We start from the raw sequence: 17,531 nt of genomic DNA on the forward strand, positions 1-17,531 counted from the left end.
GAAAGCCGTCGCAGGCCCACGAGTGCGCTCCCGTCATTTTCTCGCGCCGACGCCGAGTTTGTGAGTACACAGATGTGCTTGGAAGTGTTGGACAGAGCGAACATTCATTTCTTTTTAAGAATCGTAATTCAGTCATTCGAGTGCGGCAAAAGCAATGGTGCAGCGTTTCTTTTGTTAAGATCTCGCAGCTACTTGCAAGTATGTCCACCGCTTAAGACGACAGAAAAGCAGCGTCAGCGGTGCGTCAGTGGGAAGTCGGTGAAGTCGCCATTGGAGCCATAAGCCAGTAATTACGACATGTGAATCACTCGCACACCACGCAGCTGTACGGTAGCTCAGTCGGTAGAGCGTTAGGTTTTCAACCAAAGGGTGTTGGGTTCAAGCCCCTGTCTGGGCGAAAATTAATACACTTTCGTAACGGCTAATGTGCTGGCAATGGAAACACTAGAGAAAAGAGTGAGGCCACGCCGCTTTCTGCCATCGGATTGCTTCTAAAGATGTCACTTTCACTTGTCGGAAGACGATATTGCCACAGGCAGTCGTGGCCGAGTGGTTAAGGCGTCTGACTTGAAATCAGATTCCCTCTGGGAGCGTAGGTTCGAGTCCTGCCGACTGCGAAAATTTTCTCGCTCTCAGAAGAAGGACGTTCAGCTGCATCCTAGCGGTTGCGTCTCCACTAAACACGTGGATCGCCAGCAATGTGCAGGGTGCAGCGCTACAGTCGCGCCCAGAAGCCACAGCTCATCTCCTCGTCTCACAGCCGTCCACCAGGTGTCAGTGCAAGTGTCACCTCTCTGGGCAGTGCAGATGTGTCCATTTTAGCTTGCAGACGATGACGTGTAGCAATTTATGAGCTAGCGCAAGTCAAATGTTTTACCGTGTGTATCTGCTAGATGCTGCCTCTCACACGCTGGAGAGGCTCACTGCTTCTTGTGTCTCGTTCTTTGCACACGAGTTGCACGTGGCATCGATATAGCACAGGTTTTCTAGCGTCAGCGAAGTCAATATTACATGAATCGAGTCGAAGTGTTTGCTTGTTACGATGATGGAAGCAGAAGAAATGTGTGTGGTACTTCACTGCATCTGCTGCTCGCCTTTCAGCGTCCCTGTGTCTTATCAGATGAAGATGACTGTGAAATTGGCGACGGGGCAGAGGTCAACGAAGACGTGCAAAACAGAGACGTTCAACGTCAGCCGAAATAGCTCAGTTGGGAGAGCGTTAGACTGAAGATCTAAAGGTCCCTGGTTCGATCCCGGGTTTCGGCATGCATTCGTTTTGAAGCTGACGCCAATGGAATTGCTCTGAGTTTGTGATAATGTAACTACCGCCGAGAACAAAAATGACTCCCTCCTGTAGCTGTTCTGGTTGTCCAGTGCATGCCATAAGAGGAACACAGTAGGCAAATGCCTGGGAAGCAAGAAAATAAAAAAAGTCCTACCTATTGCGTTCCCTTTTTTGTGTCAGGACGTGAAGAACGTCTCCAACGGAACCGTGAAATGAGCGAAAACGTGGGAAACATTGCATTCGAAATGCTTGTGAATTTTCCAGTTGCCCAGTGAGTGTCGACAGAACACGTAAATCCTCTGCTCCAACGTATGAGACGTAACGATTGCTGCAATTTGTTCTTGCGTCATGTGTCAGCATTCTTCGATAGTCTGTTACGAGCTTAGCACGATAAGTTTGTAGACAGCATCCAGGCGACGTTTTATTAGTTACAGCTCCATGCAGCGAGTGCACAACAGTAAAGGACATGAGTCAATGTGCAGTTGTGTATCGTGGAAGGTTTACAAACGTCTTGTGAGCCCGGATAGCTCAGTCGGTAGAGCATTAGGCTTTTAACCTAAGGGTCCAGGGTTCAAGTCCCTGTCCGGGCGGAAATTTTAATACTTTGGTAGTGATTCGTCTAGTAGAGGTGGAAACACTACGGAGAAGAATGCAACTACGCCGTTTCCTGACACCACAGTGCTTTAAACGGTAGCAGTTGCATGTGTCGGCAGAACTCGCGCTACCGGCAGTCGTGGCCGAGTGGTTAATGCGTCTGACTCGAAATCAGATTTCCTCTGGGAGCGTAGGTTCGAGTCCTACCGGCTGCGTGCGATTTTGCGTAAAGAGCAGCAAATATTTTCACACACGTGAACGCGGATGCAAACCAATGACGCCACTCTCAACAAGACGAAAATTTAAGAATACTGAGTTTCGCAACGGCCGCTGCTTCCTGTGGCTACCGGTTCACCTCGCACTGACGCTGGGACTGCAGAAAGCCGTCGCAGGCCCACGAGTGCGCTCCCGTCATTTTCTCGCGCCGACGCCGAGTTTGTGAGTACACAGATGTGCTTGGAAGTGTTGGACAGAGCGAACATTCATTTCTTTTTAAGAATCGTAATTCAGTCATTCGAGTGCGGCAAAAGCAATGGTGCAGCGTTTCTTTTGTTAAGATCTCGCAGCTACTTGCAAGTATGTCCACCGCTTAAGACGACAGAAAAGCAGCGTCAGCGGTGCGTCAGTGGGAAGTCGGTGAAGTCGCCATTGGAGCCATAAGCCAGTAATTACGACATGTGAATCACTCGCACACCACGCAGCTGTACGGTAGCTCAGTCGGTAGAGCGTTAGGTTTTCAACCAAAGGGTGTTGGGTTCAAGCCCCTGTCTGGGCGAAAATTAATACACTTTCGTAACGGCTAATGTGCTGGCAATGGAAACACTAGAGAAAAGAGTGAGGCCACGCCGCTTTCTGCCATCGGATTGCTTCTAAAGATGTCACTTTCACTTGTCGGAAGACGATATTGCCACAGGCAGTCGTGGCCGAGTGGTTAAGGCGTCTGACTTGAAATCAGATTCCCTCTGGGAGCGTAGGTTCGAGTCCTGCCGACTGCGAAAATTTTCTCGCTCTCAGAAGAAGGACGTTCAGCTGCATCCTAGCGGTTGCGTCTCCACTAAACACGTGGATCGCCAGCAATGTGCAGGGTGCAGCGCTACAGTCGCGCCCAGAAGCCACAGCTCATCTCCTCGTCTCACAGCCGTCCACCAGGTGTCAGTGCAAGTGTCACCTCTCTGGGCAGTGCAGATGTGTCCATTTTAGCTTGCAGACGATGACGTGTAGCAATTTATGAGCTAGCGCAAGTCAAATGTTTTACCGTGTGTATCTGCTAGATGCTGCCTCTCACACGCTGGAGAGGCTCACTGCTTCTTGTGTCTCGTTCTTTGCACACGAGTTGCACGTGGCATCGATATAGCACAGGTTTTCTAGCGTCAGCGAAGTCAATATTACATGAATCGAGTCGAAGTGTTTGCTTGTTACGATGATGGAAGCAGAAGAAATGTGTGTGGTACTTCACTGCATCTGCTGCTCGCCTTTCAGCGTCCCTGTGTCTTATCAGATGAAGATGACTGTGAAATTGGCGACGGGGCAGAGGTCAACGAAGACGTGCAAAACAGAGACGTTCAACGTCAGCCGAAATAGCTCAGTTGGGAGAGCGTTAGACTGAAGATCTAAAGGTCCCTGGTTCGATCCCGGGTTTCGGCATGCATTCGTTTTGAAGCTGACGCCAATGGAATTGCTCTGAGTTTGTGATAATGTAACTACCGCCGAGAACAAAAATGACTCCCTCCTGTAGCTGTTCTGGTTGTCCAGTGCATGCCATAAGAGGAACACAGTAGGCAAATGCCTGGGAAGCAAGAAAATAAAAAAAGTCCTACCTATTGCGTTCCCTTTTTTGTGTCAGGACGTGAAGAACGTCTCCAACGGAACCGTGAAATGAGCGAAAACGTGGGAAACATTGCATTCGAAATGCTTGTGAATTTTCCAGTTGCCCAGTGAGTGTCGACAGAACACGTAAATCCTCTGCTCCAACGTATGAGACGTAACGATTGCTGCAATTTGTTCTTGCGTCATGTGTCAGCATTCTTCGATAGTCTGTTACGAGCTTAGCACGATAAGTTTGTAGACAGCATCCAGGCGACGTTTTATTAGTTACAGCTCCATGCAGCGAGTGCACAACAGTAAAGGACATGAGTCAATGTGCAGTTGTGTATCGTGGAAGGTTTACAAACGTCTTGTGAGCCCGGATAGCTCAGTCGGTAGAGCATTAGGCTTTTAACCTAAGGGTCCAGGGTTCAAGTCCCTGTCCGGGCGGAAATTTTAATACTTTGGTAGTGATTCGTCTAGTAGAGGTGGAAACACTACGGAGAAGAATGCAACTACGCCGTTTCCTGACACCACAGTGCTTTAAACGGTAGCAGTTGCATGTGTCGGCAGAACTCGCGCTACCGGCAGTCGTGGCCGAGTGGTTAATGCGTCTGACTCGAAATCAGATTCCCTCTGGGAGCGTAGGTTCGAGTCCTACCGGCTGCGTGCGATTTTGCGTAAAGAGCAGCAAATATTTTCACACACGTGAACGCGGATGCAAACCAATGACGCCACTCTCAACAAGACGAAAATTTAAGAATACTGAGTTTCGCAACGGCCGCTGCTTCCTGTGGCTACCGGTTCACCTCGCACTGACGCTGGGACTGCAGAAAGCCGTCGCAGGCCCACGAGTGCGCTCCCGTCATTTTCTCGCGCCGACGCCGAGTTTGTGAGTACACAGATGTGCTTGGAAGTGTTGGACAGAGCGAACATTCATTTCTTTTTAAGAATCGTAATTCAGTCATTCGAGTGCGGCAAAAGCAATGGTGCAGCGTTTCTTTTGTTAAGATCTCGCAGCTACTTGCAAGTATGTCCACCGCTTAAGACGACAGAAAAGCAGCGTCAGCGGTGCGTCAGTGGGAAGTCGGTGAAGTCGCCATTGGAGCCATAAGCCAGTAATTACGACATGTGAATCACTCGCACACCACGCAGCTGTACGGTAGCTCAGTCGGTAGAGCGTTAGGTTTTCAACCAAAGGGTGTTGGGTTCAAGCCCCTGTCTGGGCGAAAATTAATACACTTTCGTAACGGCTAATGTGCTGGCAATGGAAACACTAGAGAAAAGAGTGAGGCCACGCCGCTTTCTGCCATCGGATTGCTTCTAAAGATGTCACTTTCACTTGTCGGAAGACGATATTGCCACAGGCAGTCGTGGCCGAGTGGTTAAGGCGTCTGACTTGAAATCAGATTCCCTCTGGGAGCGTAGGTTCGAGTCCTGCCGACTGCGAAAATTTTCTCGCTCTCAGAAGAAGGACGTTCAGCTGCATCCTAGCGGTTGCGTCTCCACTAAACACGTGGATCGCCAGCAATGTGCAGGGTGCAGCGCTACAGTCGCGCCCAGAAGCCACAGCTCATCTCCTCGTCTCACAGCCGTCCACCAGGTGTCAGTGCAAGTGTCACCTCTCTGGGCAGTGCAGATGTGTCCATTTTAGCTTGCAGACGATGACGTGTAGCAATTTATGAGCTAGCGCAAGTCAAATGTTTTACCGTGTGTATCTGCTAGATGCTGCCTCTCACACGCTGGAGAGGCTCACTGCTTCTTGTGTCTCGTTCTTTGCACACGAGTTGCACGTGGCATCGATATAGCACAGGTTTTCTAGCGTCAGCGAAGTCAATATTACATGAATCGAGTCGAAGTGTTTGCTTGTTACGATGATGGAAGCAGAAGAAATGTGTGTGGTACTTCACTGCATCTGCTGCTCGCCTTTCAGCGTCCCTGTGTCTTATCAGATGAAGATGACTGTGAAATTGGCGACGGGGCAGAGGTCAACGAAGACGTGCAAAACAGAGACGTTCAACGTCAGCCGAAATAGCTCAGTTGGGAGAGCGTTAGACTGAAGATCTAAAGGTCCCTGGTTCGATCCCGGGTTTCGGCATGCATTCGTTTTGAAGCTGACGCCAATGGAATTGCTCTGAGTTTGTGATAATGTAACTACCGCCGAGAACAAAAATGACTCCCTCCTGTAGCTGTTCTGGTTGTCCAGTGCATGCCATAAGAGGAACACAGTAGGCAAATGCCTGGGAAGCAAGAAAATAAAAAAAGTCCTACCTATTGCGTTCCCTTTTTTGTGTCAGGACGTGAAGAACGTCTCCAACGGAACCGTGAAATGAGCGAAAACGTGGGAAACATTGCATTCGAAATGCTTGTGAATTTTCCAGTTGCCCAGTGAGTGTCGACAGAACACGTAAATCCTCTGCTCCAACGTATGAGACGTAACGATTGCTGCAATTTGTTCTTGCGTCATGTGTCAGCATTCTTCGATAGTCTGTTACGAGCTTAGCACGATAAGTTTGTAGACAGCATCCAGGCGACGTTTTATTAGTTACAGCTCCATGCAGCGAGTGCACAACAGTAAAGGACATGAGTCAATGTGCAGTTGTGTATCGTGGAAGGTTTACAAACGTCTTGTGAGCCCGGATAGCTCAGTCGGTAGAGCATTAGGCTTTTAACCTAAGGGTCCAGGGTTCAAGTCCCTGTCCGGGCGGAAATTTTAATACTTTGGTAGTGATTCGTCTAGTAGAGGTGGAAACACTACGGAGAAGAATGCAACTACGCCGTTTCCTGACACCACAGTGCTTTAAACGGTAGCAGTTGCATGTGTCGGCAGAACTCGCGCTACCGGCAGTCGTGGCCGAGTGGTTAATGCGTCTGACTCGAAATCAGATTCCCTCTGGGAGCGTAGGTTCGAGTCCTACCGGCTGCGTGCGATTTTGCGTAAAGAGCAGCAAATATTTTCACACACGTGAACGCGGATGCAAACCAATGACGCCACTCTCAACAAGACGAAAATTTAAGAATACTGAGTTTCGCAACGGCCGCTGCTTCCTGTGGCTACCGGTTCACCTCGCACTGACGCTGGGACTGCAGAAAGCCGTCGCAGGCCCACGAGTGCGCTCCCGTCATTTTCTCGCGCCGACGCCGAGTTTGTGAGTACACAGATGTGCTTGGAAGTGTTGGACAGAGCGAACATTCATTTCTTTTTAAGAATCGTAATTCAGTCATTCGAGTGCGGCAAAAGCAATGGTGCAGCGTTTCTTTTGTTAAGATCTCGCAGCTACTTGCAAGTATGTCCACCGCTTAAGACGACAGAAAAGCAGCGTCAGCGGTGCGTCAGTGGGAAGTCGGTGAAGTCGCCATTGGAGCCATAAGCCAGTAATTACGACATGTGAATCACTCGCACACCACGCAGCTGTACGGTAGCTCAGTCGGTAGAGCGTTAGGTTTTCAACCAAAGGGTGTTGGGTTCAAGCCCCTGTCTGGGCGAAAATTAATACACTTTCGTAACGGCTAATGTGCTGGCAATGGAAACACTAGAGAAAAGAGTGAGGCCACGCCGCTTTCTGCCATCGGATTGCTTCTAAAGATGTCACTTTCACTTGTCGGAAGACGATATTGCCACAGGCAGTCGTGGCCGAGTGGTTAAGGCGTCTGACTTGAAATCAGATTCCCTCTGGGAGCGTAGGTTCGAGTCCTGCCGACTGCGAAAATTTTCTCGCTCTCAGAAGAAGGACGTTCAGCTGCATCCTAGCGGTTGCGTCTCCACTAAACACGTGGATCGCCAGCAATGTGCAGGGTGCAGCGCTACAGTCGCGCCCAGAAGCCACAGCTCATCTCCTCGTCTCACAGCCGTCCACCAGGTGTCAGTGCAAGTGTCACCTCTCTGGGCAGTGCAGATGTGTCCATTTTAGCTTGCAGACGATGACGTGTAGCAATTTATGAGCTAGCGCAAGTCAAATGTTTTACCGTGTGTATCTGCTAGATGCTGCCTCTCACACGCTGGAGAGGCTCACTGCTTCTTGTGTCTCGTTCTTTGCACACGAGTTGCACGTGGCATCGATATAGCACAGGTTTTCTAGCGTCAGCGAAGTCAATATTACATGAATCGAGTCGAAGTGTTTGCTTGTTACGATGATGGAAGCAGAAGAAATGTGTGTGGTACTTCACTGCATCTGCTGCTCGCCTTTCAGCGTCCCTGTGTCTTATCAGATGAAGATGACTGTGAAATTGGCGACGGGGCAGAGGTCAACGAAGACGTGCAAAACAGAGACGTTCAACGTCAGCCGAAATAGCTCAGTTGGGAGAGCGTTAGACTGAAGATCTAAAGGTCCCTGGTTCGATCCCGGGTTTCGGCATGCATTCGTTTTGAAGCTGACGCCAATGGAATTGCTCTGAGTTTGTGATAATGTAACTACCGCCGAGAACAAAAATGACTCCCTCCTGTAGCTGTTCTGGTTGTCCAGTGCATGCCATAAGAGGAACACAGTAGGCAAATGCCTGGGAAGCAAGAAAATAAAAAAAAGTCCTACCTATTGCGTTCCCTTTTTTGTGTCAGGACGTGAAGAACGTCTCCAACGGAACCGTGAAATGAGCGAAAACGTGGGAAACATTGCATTCGAAATGCTTGTGAATTTTCCAGTTGCCCAGTGAGTGTCGACAGAACACGTAAATCCTCTGCTCCAACGTATGAGACGTAACGATTGCTGCAATTTGTTCTTGCGTCATGTGTCAGCATTCTTCGATAGTCTGTTACGAGCTTAGCACGATAAGTTTGTAGACAGCATCCAGGCGACGTTTTATTAGTTACAGCTCCATGCAGCGAGTGCACAACAGTAAAGGACATGAGTCAATGTGCAGTTGTGTATCGTGGAAGGTTTACAAACGTCTTGTGAGCCCGGATAGCTCAGTCGGTAGAGCATTAGGCTTTTAACCTAAGGGTCCAGGGTTCAAGTCCCTGTCTGGGCGGAAATTTTAATACTTTGGTAGTGATTCGTCTAGTAGAGGTGGAAACACTACGGAAAAGAATGCAACTACGCCGTTTCCTGACACCACAGTGCTTTAAACGGTAGCAGTTGCATGTGTCGGCAGAACTCGCGCTACCGGCAGTCGTGGCCGAGTGGTTAAGGCGTCTGACTCGAAATCAGATTTCCCTCTGGGAGCGTAGGTTCGAGTCCTACCGGCTGCGTGCGATTTTGCGTAAAGAGCAGCAAATATTTTCACACACGTGAACGCGGATGCAAACCAATGACGCCACTCTCAACAAGACGAAAATTTAAGAATACTGAGTTTCGCAACGGCCGCTGCTTCCTGTGGCTACCGGTTCACCTCGCACTGACGCTGGGACTGCAGAAAGCCGTCGCAGGCCCACGAGTGCGCTCCCGTCATTTTCTCGCGCCGACGCCGAGTTTGTGAGTACACAGATGTGCTTGGAAGTGTTGGACAGAGCGAACATTCATTTCTTTTTAAGAATCGTAATTCAGTCATTCGAGTGCGGCAAAAGCAATGGTGCAGCGTTTCTTTTGTTAAGATCTCGCAGCTACTTGCAAGTATGTCCACCGCTTAAGACGACAGAAAAGCAGCGTCAGCGGTGCGTCAGTGGGAAGTCGGTGAAGTCGCCATTGGAGCCATAAGCCAGTAATTACGACATGTGAATCACTCGCACACCACGCAGCTGTACGGTAGCTCAGTCGGTAGAGCGTTAGGTTTTCAACCAAAGGGTGTTGGGTTCAAGCCCCTGTCTGGGCGAAAATTAATACACTTTCGTAACGGCTAATGTGCTGGCAATGGAAACACTAGAGAAAAGAGTGAGGCCACGCCGCTTTCTGCCATCGGATTGCTTCTAAAGATGTCACTTTCACTTGTCGGAAGACGATATTGCCACAGGCAGTCGTGGCCGAGTGGTTAAGGCGTCTGACTTGAAATCAGATTCCCTCTGGGAGCGTAGGTTCGAGTCCTGCCGACTGCGAAAATTTTCTCGCTCTCAGAAGAAGGACGTTCAGCTGCATCCTAGCGGTTGCGTCTCCACTAAACACGTGGATCGCCAGCAATGTGCAGGGTGCAGCGCTACAGTCGCGCCCAGAAGCCACAGCTCATCTCCTCGTCTCACAGCCGTCCACCAGGTGTCAGTGCAAGTGTCACCTCTCTGGGCAGTGCAGATGTGTCCATTTTAGCTTGCAGACGATGACGTGTAGCAATTTATGAGCTAGCGCAAGTCAAATGTTTTACCGTGTGTATCTGCTAGATGCTGCCTCTCACACGCTGGAGAGGCTCACTGCTTCTTGTGTCTCGTTCTTTGCACACGAGTTGCACGTGGCATCGATATAGCACAGGTTTTCTAGCGTCAGCGAAGTCAATATTACATGAATCGAGTCGAAGTGTTTGCTTGTTACGATGATGGAAGCAGAAGAAATGTGTGTGGTACTTCACTGCATCTGCTGCTCGCCTTTCAGCGTCCCTGTGTCTTATCAGATGAAGATGACTGTGAAATTGGCGACGGGGCAGAGGTCAACGAAGACGTGCAAAACAGAGACGTTCAACGTCAGCCGAAATAGCTCAGTTGGGAGAGCGTTAGACTGAAGATCTAAAGGTCCCTGGTTCGATCCCGGGTTTCGGCATGCATTCGTTTTGAAGCTGACGCCAATGGAATTGCTCTGAGTTTGTGATAATGTAACTACCGCCGAGAACAAAAATGACTCCCTCCTGTAGCTGTTCTGGTTGTCCAGTGCATGCCATAAGAGGAACACAGTAGGCAAATGCCTGGGAAGCAAGAAAATAAAAAAAGTCCTACCTATTGCGTTCCCTTTTTTGTGTCAGGACGTGAAGAACGTCTCCAACGGAACCGTGAAATGAGCGAAAACGTGGGAAACATTGCATTCGAAATGCTTGTGAATTTTCCAGTTGCCCAGTGAGTGTCGACAGAACACGTAAATCCTCTGCTCCAACGTATGAGACGTAACGATTGCTGCAATTTGTTCTTGCGTCATGTGTCAGCATTCTTCGATAGTCTGTTACGAGCTTAGCACGATAAGTTTGTAGACAGCATCCAGGCGACGTTTTATTAGTTACAGCTCCATGCAGCGAGTGCACAACAGTAAAGGACATGAGTCAATGTGCAGTTGTGTATCGTGGAAGGTTTACAAACGTCTTGTGAGCCCGGATAGCTCAGTCGGTAGAGCATTAGGCTTTTAACCTAAGGGTCCAGGGTTCAAGTCCCTGTCCGGGCGGAAATTTTAATACTTTGGTAGTGATTCGTCTAGTAGAGGTGGAAACACTACGGAAAAGAATGCAACTACGCCGTTTCCTGACACCACAGTGCTTTAAACGGTAGCAGTTGCATGTGTCGGCAGAACTCGCGCTACCGGCAGTCGTGGCCGAGTGGTTAAGGCGTCTGACTCGAAATCAGATTCCCTCTGGGAGCGTAGGTTCGAGTCCTACCGGCTGCGTGCGATTTTGCGTAAAGAGCAGCAAATATTTTCACACACGTGAACGCGGATGCAAACCAATGACGCCACTCTCAACAAGACGAAAATTTAAGAATACTGAGTTTCGCAACGGCCGCTGCTTCCTGTGGCTACCGGTTCACCTCGCACTGACGCTGGGACTGCAGAAAGCCGTCGCAGGCCCACGAGTGCGCTCCCGTCATTTTCTCGCGCCGACGCCGAGTTTGTGAGTACACAGATGTGCTTGGAAGTGTTGGACAGAGCGAACATTCATTTCTTTTTAAGAATCGTAATTCAGTCATTCGAGTGCGGCAAAAGCAATGGTGCAGCGTTTCTTTTGTTAAGATCTCGCAGCTACTTGCAAGTATGTCCACCGCTTAAGACGACAGAAAAGCAGCGTCAGCGGTGCGTCAGTGGGAAGTCGGTGAAGTCGCCATTGGAGCCATAAGCCAGTAATTACGACATGTGAATCACTCGCACACCACGCAGCTGTACGGTAGCTCAGTCGGTAGAGCGTTAGGTTTTCAACCAAAGGGTGTTGGGTTCAAGCCCCTGTCTGGGCGAAAATTAATACACTTTCGTAACGGCTAATGTGCTGGCAATGGAAACACTAGAGAAAAGAGTGAGGCCACGCCGCTTTCTGCCATCGGATTGCTTCTAAAGATGTCACTTTCACTTGTCGGAAGACGATATTGCCACAGGCAGTCGTGGCCGAGTGGTTAAGGCGTCTGACTTGAAATCAGATTCCCTCTGGGAGCGTAGGTTCGAGTCCTGCCGACTGCGAAAATTTTCTCGCTCTCAGAAGAAGGACGTTCAGCTGCATCCTAGCGGTTGCGTCTCCACTAAACACGTGGATCGCCAGCAATGTGCAGGGTGCAGCGCTACAGTCGCGCCCAGAAGCCACAGCTCATCTCCTCGTCTCACAGCCGTCCACCAGGTGTCAGTGCAAGTGTCACCTCTCTGGGCAGTGCAGATGTGTCCATTTTAGCTTGCAGACGATGACGTGTAGCAATTTATGAGCTAGCGCAAGTCAAATGTTTTACCGTGTGTATCTGCTAGATGCTGCCTCTCACACGCTGGAGAGGCTCACTGCTTCTTGTGTCTCGTTCTTTGCACACGAGTTGCACGTGGCATCGATATAGCACAGGTTTTCTAGCGTCAGCGAAGTCAATATTACATGAATCGAGTCGAAGTGTTTGCTTGTTACGATGATGGAAGCAGAAGAAATGTGTGTGGTACTTCACTGCATCTGCTGCTCGCCTTTCAGCGTCCCTGTGTCTTATCAGATGAAGATGACTGTGAAATTGGCGACGGGGCAGAGGTCAACGAAGACGTGCAAAACAGAGACGTTCAACGTCAGCCGAAATAGCTCAGTTGGGAGAGCGTTAGACTGAAGATCTAAAGGTCCCTGGTTCGATCCCGGGTTTCGGCATGCATTCGTTTTGAAGCTGACGCCAATGGAATTGCTCTGAGTTTGTGATAATGTAACTACCGCCGAGAACAAAAATGACTCCCTCCTGTAGCTGTTCTGGTTGTCCAGTGCATGCCATAAGAGGAACACAGTAGGCAAATGCCTGGGAAGCAAGAAAATAAAAAAAGTCCTACCTATTGCGTTCCCTTTTTTGTGTCAGGACGTGAAGAACGTCTCCAACGGAACCGTGAAATGAGCGAAAACGTGGGAAACATTGCATTCGAAATGCTTGTGAATTTTCCAGTTGCCCAGTGAGTGTCGACAGAACACGTAAATCCTCTGCTCCAACGTATGAGACGTAACGATTGCTGCAATTTGTTCTTGCGTCATGTGTCAGCATTCTTCGATAGTCTGTTACGAGCTTAGCACGATAAGTTTGTAGACAGCATCCAGGCGACGTTTTATTAGTTACAGCTCCATGCAGCGAGTGCACAACAGTAAAGGACATGAGTCAATGTGCAGTTGTGTATCGTGGAAGGTTTACAAACGTCTTGTGAGCCCGGATAGCTCAGTCGGTAGAGCATTAGGCTTTTAACCTAAGGGTCCAGGGTTCAAGTCCCTGTCCGGGCGGAAATTTTAATACTTTGGTAGTGATTCGTCTAGTAGAGGTGGAAACACTACGGAAAAGAATGCAACTACGCCGTTTCCTGACACCACAGTGCTTTAAACGGTAGCAGTTGCATGTGTCGGCAGAACTCGCGCTACCGGCAGTCGTGGCCGAGTGGTTAAGGCGTCTGACTCGAAATCAGATTCCCTCTGGGAGCGTAGGTTCGAGTCCTACCGGCTGCGTGCGATTTTGCGTAAAGAGCAGCAAATATTTTCACACACGTGAACGCGGATGCAAACCAATGACGCCACTCTCAACAAGACGAAAATTTAAGAATACTGAGTTTCGCAACGGCCGCTGCTTCCTGTGGCTACCGGTTCACCTCGCACTGACGCTGGGACTGCAGAAAGCCGTCGCAGGCCCACGAGTGCGCTCCCGTCATTTTCTCGCGCCGACGCCGAGTTTGTGAGTACACAGATGTGCTTGGAAGTGTTGGACAGAGCGAACATTCATTTCTTTTTAAGAATCGTAATTCAGTCATTCGAGTGCGGCAAAAGCAATGGTGCAGCGTTTCTTTTGTTAAGATCTCGCAGCTACTTGCAAGTATGTCCACCGCTTAAGACGACAGAAAAGCAGCGTCAGCGGTGCGTCAGTGGGAAGTCGGTGAAGTCGCCATTGGAGCCATAAGCCAGTAATTACGACATGTGAATCACTCGCACACCACGCAGCTGTACGGTAGCTCAGTCGGTAGAGCGTTAGGTTTTCAACCAAAGGGTGTTGGGTTCAAGCCCCTGTCTGGGCGAAAATTAATACACTTTCGTAACGGCTAATGTGCTGGCAATGGAAACACTAGAGAAAAGAGTGAGGCCACGCCGCTTTCTGCCATCGGATTGCCTCTAAAGATGTCACTTTCACTTGTCGGAAGACGATATTGCCACAGGCAGTCGTGGCCGAGTGGTTAAGGCGTCTGACTTGAAATCAGATTCCCTCTGGGAGCGTAGGTTCGAGTCCTGCCGACTGCGAAAATTTTCTCGCTCTCAGAAGAAGGACGTTCAGCTGCATCCTAGCGGTTGCGTCTCCACTAAACACGTGGATCGCCAGCAATGTGCAGGGTGCAGCGCTACAGTCGCGCCCAGAAGCCACAGCTCATCTCCTCGTCTCACAGCCGTCCACCAGGTGTCAGTGCAAGTGTCACCTCTCTGGGCAGTGCAGATGTGTCCATTTTAGCTTGCAGACGGATGACGTGTAGCAATTTATGAGCTAGCGCAAGTCAAATGTTTTACCGTGTGTATCTGCTAGATGCTGCCTCTCACACGCTGGAGAGGCTCACTGCTTCTTGTGTCTCGTTCTTTGCACACGAGTTGCACGTGGCATCGATATAGCACAGGTTTTCTAGCGTCAGCGAAGTCAATATTACATGAATCGAGTCGAAGTGTTTGCTTGTTACGATGATGGAAGCAGAAGAAATGTGTGTGGTACTTCACTGCATCTGCTGCTCGCCTTTCAGCGTCCCTGTGTCTTATCAGATGAAGATGACTGTGAAATTGGCGACGGGGCAGAGGTCAACGAAGACGTGCAAAACAGAGACGTTCAACGTCAGCCGAAATAGCTCAGTTGGGAGAGCGTTAGACTGAAGATCTAAAGGTCCCTGGTTCGATCCCGGGTTTCGGCATGCATTCGTTTTGAAGCTGACGCCAATGGAATTGCTCTGAGTTTGTGATAATGTAACTACCGCCGAGAACAAAAATGACTCCCTCCTGTAGCTGTTCTGGTTGTCCAGTGCATGCCATAAGAGGAACACAGTAGGCAAATGCCTGGGAAGCAAGAAAATAAAAAAAGTCCTACCTATTGCGTTCCCTTTTTTGTGTCAGGACGTGAAGAACGTCTCCAACGGAACCGTGAAATGAGCGAAAACGTGGGAAACATTGCATTCGAAATGCTTGTGAATTTTCCAGTTGCCCAGTGAGTGTCGACAGAACACGTAAATCCTCTGCTCCAACGTATGAGACGTAACGATTGCTGCAATTTGTTCTTGCGTCATGTGTCAGCATTCTTCGATAGTCTGTTACGAGCTTAGCACGATAAGTTTGTAGACAGCATCCAGGCGACGTTTTATTAGTTACAGCTCCATGCAGCGAGTGCACAACAGTAAAGGACATGAGTCAATGTGCAGTTGTGTATCGTGGAAGGTTTACAAACGTCTTGTGAGCCCGGATAGCTCAGTCGGTAGAGCATTAGGCTTTTAACCTAAGGGTCCAGGGTTCAAGTCCCTGTCCGGGCGGAAATTTTAATACTTTGGTAGTGATTCGTCTAGTAGAGGTGGAAACACTACGGAAAAGAATGCAACTACGCCGTTTCCTGACACCACAGTGCTTTAAACGGTAGCAGTTGCATGTGTCGGCAGAACTCGCGCTACCGGCAGTCGTGGCCGAGTGGTTAAGGCGTCTGACTCGAAATCAGATTCCCTCTGGGAGCGTAGGTTCGAGTCCTACCGGCTGCGTGCGATTTTGCGTAAAGAGCAGCAAATATTTTCACACACGTGAACGCGGATGCAAACCAATGACGCCACTCTCAACAAGACGAAAATTTAAGAATACTGAGTTTCGCAACGGCCGCTGCTTCCTGTGGCTACCGGTTCACCTCGCACTGACGCTGGGACTGCAGAAAGCCGTCGCAGGCCCACGAGTGCGCTCCCGTCATTTTCTCGCGCCGACGCCGAGTTTGTGAGTACACAGATGTGCTTGGAAGTGTTGGACAGAGCGAACATTCATTTCTTTTTAAGAATCGTAATTCAGTCATTCGAGTGCGGCAAAAGCAATGGTGCAGCGTTTCTTTTGTTAAGATCTCGCAGCTACTTGCAAGTATGTCCACCGCTTAAGACGACAGAAAAGCAGCGTCAGCGGTGCGTCAGTGGGAAGTCGGTGAAGTCGCCATTGGAGCCATAAGCCAGTAATTACGACATGTGAATCACTCGCACACCACGCAGCTGTACGGTAGCTCAGTCGGTAGAGCGTTAGGTTTTCAACCAAAGGGTGTTGGGTTCAAGCCCCTGTCTGGGCGAAAATTAATACACTTTCGTAACGGCTAATGTGCTGGCAATGGAAACACTAGAGAAAAGAGTGAGGCCACGCCGCTTTCTGCCATCGGATTGCTTCTAAAGATGTCACTTTCACTTGTCGGAAGACGATATTGCCACAGGCAGTCGTGGCCGAGTGGTTAAGGCGTCTGACTTGAAATCAGATTCCCTCTGGGAGCGTAGGTTCGAGTCCTGCCGACTGCGAAAATTTTCTCGCTCTCAGAAGAAGGACGTTCAGCTGCATCCTAGCGGTTGCGTCTCCACTAAACACGTGGATCGCCAGCAATGTGCAGGGTGCAGCGCTACAGTCGCGCCCAGAAGCCACAGCTCATCTCCTCGTCTCACAGCCGTCCACCAGGTGTCAGTGCAAGTGTCACCTCTCTGGGCAGTGCAGATGTGTCCATTTTAGCTTGCAGACGATGACGTGTAGCAATTTATGAGCTAGCGCAAGTCAAATGTTTTACCGTGTGTATCTGCTAGATGCTGCCTCTCACACGCTGGAGAGGCTCACTGCTTCTTGTGTCTCGTTCTTTGCACACGAGTTGCACGTGGCATCGATATAGCACAGGTTTTCTAGCGTCAGCGAAGTCAATATTACATGAATCGAGTCGAAGTGTTTGCTTGTTACGATGATGGAAGCAGAAGAAATGTGTGTGGTACTTCACTGCATCTGCTGCTCGCCTTTCAGCGTCCCTGTGTCTTATCAGATGAAGATGACTGTGAAATTGGCGACGGGGCAGAGGTCAACGAAGACGTGCAAAACAGAGACGTTCAACGTCAGCCGAAATAGCTCAGTTGGGAGAGCGTTAGACTGAAGATCTAAAGGTCCCTGGTTCGATCCCGGGTTTCGGCATGCATTCGTTTTGAAGCTGACGCCAATGGAATTGCTCTGAGTTTGTGATAATGTAACTACCGCCGAGAACAAAAATGACTCCCTCCTGTAGCTGTTCTGGTTGTCCAGTGCATGCCATAAGAGGAACACAGTAGGCAAATGCCTGGGAAGCAAGAAAATAAAAAAAGTCCTACCTATTGCGTTCCCTTTTTTGTGTCAGGACGTGAAGAACGTCTCCAACGGAACCGTGAAATGAGCGAAAACGTGGGAAACATTGCATTCGAAATGCTTGTGAATTTTCCAGTTGCCCAGTGAGTGTCGACAGAACACGTAAATCCTCTGCTCCAACGTATGAGACGTAACGATTGCTGCAATTTGTTCTTGCGTCATGTGTCAGCATTCTTCGATAGTCTGTTACGAGCTTAGCACGATAAGTTTGTAGACAGCATCCAGGCGACGTTTTATTAGTTACAGCTCCATGCAG

At 49.4% G+C, this 17,531-nt stretch overlaps 30 non-coding genes across 30 annotated transcripts; all 30 read left to right on the forward strand.

Annotated features, from left to right (window-relative positions):
• Window positions 1–535: 535 nt before the first annotated feature.
• Window positions 536–617, forward strand: Trnas-uga (transfer RNA serine (anticodon UGA)). Its single transcript has one exon. It is a non-coding gene; the product is annotated as a tRNA-Ser (tRNA).
• A 576-nt stretch (window positions 618–1,193) lies between these two features.
• Trnaf-gaa (transfer RNA phenylalanine (anticodon GAA)) lies at window positions 1,194–1,266 on the forward strand. Its single transcript has one exon. It is a non-coding gene; the product is annotated as a tRNA-Phe (tRNA).
• A 536-nt stretch (window positions 1,267–1,802) lies between these two features.
• On the forward strand, window positions 1,803–1,875 carry Trnak-uuu (transfer RNA lysine (anticodon UUU)). Its single transcript has one exon. It is a non-coding gene; the product is annotated as a tRNA-Lys (tRNA).
• Window positions 1,876–2,012: 137 nt separating this feature from the next.
• Window positions 2,013–2,094, forward strand: Trnas-cga (transfer RNA serine (anticodon CGA)). The gene has a single exon. It is a non-coding gene; the product is annotated as a tRNA-Ser (tRNA).
• Window positions 2,095–2,792: 698 nt separating this feature from the next.
• Trnas-uga (transfer RNA serine (anticodon UGA)) lies at window positions 2,793–2,874 on the forward strand. Its single transcript has one exon. It is a non-coding gene; the product is annotated as a tRNA-Ser (tRNA).
• A 576-nt stretch (window positions 2,875–3,450) lies between these two features.
• On the forward strand, window positions 3,451–3,523 carry Trnaf-gaa (transfer RNA phenylalanine (anticodon GAA)). Its single transcript has one exon. It is a non-coding gene; the product is annotated as a tRNA-Phe (tRNA).
• Window positions 3,524–4,059: 536 nt separating this feature from the next.
• On the forward strand, window positions 4,060–4,132 carry Trnak-uuu (transfer RNA lysine (anticodon UUU)). Its single transcript has one exon. It is a non-coding gene; the product is annotated as a tRNA-Lys (tRNA).
• A 137-nt stretch (window positions 4,133–4,269) lies between these two features.
• Window positions 4,270–4,351, forward strand: Trnas-cga (transfer RNA serine (anticodon CGA)). The gene has a single exon. It is a non-coding gene; the product is annotated as a tRNA-Ser (tRNA).
• Window positions 4,352–5,049: 698 nt separating this feature from the next.
• Window positions 5,050–5,131, forward strand: Trnas-uga (transfer RNA serine (anticodon UGA)). Its single transcript has one exon. It is a non-coding gene; the product is annotated as a tRNA-Ser (tRNA).
• Window positions 5,132–5,707: 576 nt separating this feature from the next.
• Window positions 5,708–5,780, forward strand: Trnaf-gaa (transfer RNA phenylalanine (anticodon GAA)). The gene has a single exon. It is a non-coding gene; the product is annotated as a tRNA-Phe (tRNA).
• A 536-nt stretch (window positions 5,781–6,316) lies between these two features.
• Trnak-uuu (transfer RNA lysine (anticodon UUU)) lies at window positions 6,317–6,389 on the forward strand. The gene has a single exon. It is a non-coding gene; the product is annotated as a tRNA-Lys (tRNA).
• Window positions 6,390–6,526: 137 nt separating this feature from the next.
• Window positions 6,527–6,608, forward strand: Trnas-cga (transfer RNA serine (anticodon CGA)). The gene has a single exon. It is a non-coding gene; the product is annotated as a tRNA-Ser (tRNA).
• Window positions 6,609–7,306: 698 nt separating this feature from the next.
• Trnas-uga (transfer RNA serine (anticodon UGA)) lies at window positions 7,307–7,388 on the forward strand. The gene has a single exon. It is a non-coding gene; the product is annotated as a tRNA-Ser (tRNA).
• A 576-nt stretch (window positions 7,389–7,964) lies between these two features.
• Trnaf-gaa (transfer RNA phenylalanine (anticodon GAA)) lies at window positions 7,965–8,037 on the forward strand. The gene has a single exon. It is a non-coding gene; the product is annotated as a tRNA-Phe (tRNA).
• A 537-nt stretch (window positions 8,038–8,574) lies between these two features.
• Window positions 8,575–8,647, forward strand: Trnak-uuu (transfer RNA lysine (anticodon UUU)). Its single transcript has one exon. It is a non-coding gene; the product is annotated as a tRNA-Lys (tRNA).
• A 137-nt stretch (window positions 8,648–8,784) lies between these two features.
• Window positions 8,785–8,867, forward strand: Trnas-cga (transfer RNA serine (anticodon CGA)). The gene has a single exon. It is a non-coding gene; the product is annotated as a tRNA-Ser (tRNA).
• Window positions 8,868–9,565: 698 nt separating this feature from the next.
• Trnas-uga (transfer RNA serine (anticodon UGA)) lies at window positions 9,566–9,647 on the forward strand. Its single transcript has one exon. It is a non-coding gene; the product is annotated as a tRNA-Ser (tRNA).
• A 576-nt stretch (window positions 9,648–10,223) lies between these two features.
• Window positions 10,224–10,296, forward strand: Trnaf-gaa (transfer RNA phenylalanine (anticodon GAA)). The gene has a single exon. It is a non-coding gene; the product is annotated as a tRNA-Phe (tRNA).
• Window positions 10,297–10,832: 536 nt separating this feature from the next.
• On the forward strand, window positions 10,833–10,905 carry Trnak-uuu (transfer RNA lysine (anticodon UUU)). Its single transcript has one exon. It is a non-coding gene; the product is annotated as a tRNA-Lys (tRNA).
• Window positions 10,906–11,042: 137 nt separating this feature from the next.
• Window positions 11,043–11,124, forward strand: Trnas-cga (transfer RNA serine (anticodon CGA)). Its single transcript has one exon. It is a non-coding gene; the product is annotated as a tRNA-Ser (tRNA).
• A 698-nt stretch (window positions 11,125–11,822) lies between these two features.
• On the forward strand, window positions 11,823–11,904 carry Trnas-uga (transfer RNA serine (anticodon UGA)). Its single transcript has one exon. It is a non-coding gene; the product is annotated as a tRNA-Ser (tRNA).
• Window positions 11,905–12,480: 576 nt separating this feature from the next.
• Trnaf-gaa (transfer RNA phenylalanine (anticodon GAA)) lies at window positions 12,481–12,553 on the forward strand. Its single transcript has one exon. It is a non-coding gene; the product is annotated as a tRNA-Phe (tRNA).
• A 536-nt stretch (window positions 12,554–13,089) lies between these two features.
• Trnak-uuu (transfer RNA lysine (anticodon UUU)) lies at window positions 13,090–13,162 on the forward strand. The gene has a single exon. It is a non-coding gene; the product is annotated as a tRNA-Lys (tRNA).
• A 137-nt stretch (window positions 13,163–13,299) lies between these two features.
• On the forward strand, window positions 13,300–13,381 carry Trnas-cga (transfer RNA serine (anticodon CGA)). The gene has a single exon. It is a non-coding gene; the product is annotated as a tRNA-Ser (tRNA).
• Window positions 13,382–14,079: 698 nt separating this feature from the next.
• On the forward strand, window positions 14,080–14,161 carry Trnas-uga (transfer RNA serine (anticodon UGA)). The gene has a single exon. It is a non-coding gene; the product is annotated as a tRNA-Ser (tRNA).
• A 577-nt stretch (window positions 14,162–14,738) lies between these two features.
• On the forward strand, window positions 14,739–14,811 carry Trnaf-gaa (transfer RNA phenylalanine (anticodon GAA)). Its single transcript has one exon. It is a non-coding gene; the product is annotated as a tRNA-Phe (tRNA).
• Window positions 14,812–15,347: 536 nt separating this feature from the next.
• On the forward strand, window positions 15,348–15,420 carry Trnak-uuu (transfer RNA lysine (anticodon UUU)). Its single transcript has one exon. It is a non-coding gene; the product is annotated as a tRNA-Lys (tRNA).
• A 137-nt stretch (window positions 15,421–15,557) lies between these two features.
• Trnas-cga (transfer RNA serine (anticodon CGA)) lies at window positions 15,558–15,639 on the forward strand. The gene has a single exon. It is a non-coding gene; the product is annotated as a tRNA-Ser (tRNA).
• A 698-nt stretch (window positions 15,640–16,337) lies between these two features.
• On the forward strand, window positions 16,338–16,419 carry Trnas-uga (transfer RNA serine (anticodon UGA)). Its single transcript has one exon. It is a non-coding gene; the product is annotated as a tRNA-Ser (tRNA).
• A 576-nt stretch (window positions 16,420–16,995) lies between these two features.
• Window positions 16,996–17,068, forward strand: Trnaf-gaa (transfer RNA phenylalanine (anticodon GAA)). The gene has a single exon. It is a non-coding gene; the product is annotated as a tRNA-Phe (tRNA).
• Window positions 17,069–17,531: the final 463 nt, after the last annotated feature.

The sequence above is a fragment of the Schistocerca nitens genome, unplaced genomic scaffold, assembly GCF_023898315.1.
Source record: "Schistocerca nitens isolate TAMUIC-IGC-003100 unplaced genomic scaffold, iqSchNite1.1 HiC_scaffold_385, whole genome shotgun sequence".
In the NCBI taxonomy this organism is placed as follows: domain Eukaryota; kingdom Metazoa; phylum Arthropoda; class Insecta; order Orthoptera; family Acrididae; genus Schistocerca; species Schistocerca nitens.